The sequence below is a fragment of the Chiloscyllium plagiosum genome, unplaced genomic scaffold, assembly GCF_004010195.1.
Source record: "Chiloscyllium plagiosum isolate BGI_BamShark_2017 unplaced genomic scaffold, ASM401019v2 scaf_7321, whole genome shotgun sequence".
NCBI classification, from domain to species: domain Eukaryota; kingdom Metazoa; phylum Chordata; class Chondrichthyes; order Orectolobiformes; family Hemiscylliidae; genus Chiloscyllium; species Chiloscyllium plagiosum.
The window spans coordinates 1-1354 of NW_025187720.1; the positions used below are offsets into that span (position 1 = coordinate 1).

Consider the following 1354-nt stretch of genomic DNA (forward strand, 5'->3'; position numbering starts at 1 on the left):
ACTCTCACGCTCTCGTCATGGATCCTGTTGGTCCTTGTGTTGTTGATGAGCCCCATGCAAGAGATGTATCCTTGACCACATGTTTGGCAAGTGTTTCCAGGAGGTGGAAGTGGTCCCTGGCTTGAGAAAATTAAAGAAAAAATAATTAAGAACGATAAAACAGCAAACAAAATCTGGAATTAAGAATTTACTGACGACCATCAAACCGTTGTTGGTTCTCAGAAAAATCCATCATGGTTGTACTAAAGTCCTCCAGAGAAGGAAATCTGCCATTTTTACCCGGTCTGGCTTATACAAGACTCCAGACCCACAGCAATCTGGTTGACTCTTAATTGGCCTCTAGGCAAGTAGTGAAGGGCAATGAAGGCTGATGTCCTGTCAATGATTTTTTAAAAATTGTCACTCCCGCCTGTTACAGAAATGAAGAGTATTGAAGAATACATGGGAAAAGCATATCAAAGACCAAGATGGCATTAACAGACTTAGAATAAGAAAAAGCAAAGGCATTTTCCAGGATGATTTAGGAACTGATTTAGCAGAGTGTGAAATATTCAGGGGAAAGTGAGGACTGGAGATCAGAGTCAAGAGTGTGGTGCTGGAAAAGCACCGTCAGGCAGCATCCGAGGAGCAGGAGAATCGACGTTTCGGGCAAGAGCCCTTCATCAGGAACATTCAGAGCTGTTCTAGATGTAGTATAGTTGACCTACGTGGAGTAGCCATGGGCACTCGCATGGGCCCCAGCTATGCCTGCCTCTTCGTAGGATATGTGGATCAGTCCATCTTCTGCAACTACACTGGCCCCACCCCCTCACCTTTTCCTCCGCTACATCGATGACTGTATCGGTGCCGCCTCGTGCTCCCACGAGGAGGTTGAACAGTTTATCCACTTCACCAACACCTTCCACCCCGACCTCAAATTCACCTGGACAGTCTCAGATTCCTCCCTCCCCTTCCTCGACCTTTCTATTTCTATCTCAGGCGACAGAATCAACACGGACATCTACTACAAACCAACCGACTCCCACAGCTACCTGGACTACACCTCCTCCCACCCTGCCCCCTGTAAAAACGCCATCCCATTCCACCAATTCCTTTGACTCCGCCGCAACTGGTCCCAGATGGACCAGTTCCAAAAACGTAAAACCCAGACGGCCTCCTTCTTCAAGGACCGCAATTTCCCCCCCGACGTGGCCGACGGTGCCCTCCACCGCATCTCCTCCACTTCCCGCTCCTCCGCCCTTGAACCCCGCCCCTCCAACCGCCACCAGGACAGAACCCCACTGGTCCTCACCTACCACCCCACCAATCTCCATGTACAGCGCACCATCCGCCGTCACTCCCGCCACCTCCAAAC

General features: G+C 50.0%; 1 long non-coding RNA gene across 1 annotated transcript in view; it reads right to left on the bottom strand.

Annotated features, from left to right (window-relative positions):
• Positions 1-9: 9 nt before the first annotated feature.
• The window catches only part of LOC122545588, a 2835-nt gene continuing 1490 nt past the window's right edge, over positions 10-1354 (bottom strand). Inside the window, exon 2 of the long non-coding RNA XR_006310564.1 lies at positions 10-116. This is a non-coding gene — a long non-coding RNA (uncharacterized LOC122545588). The remainder of the gene's footprint in view (positions 117-1354) is intronic.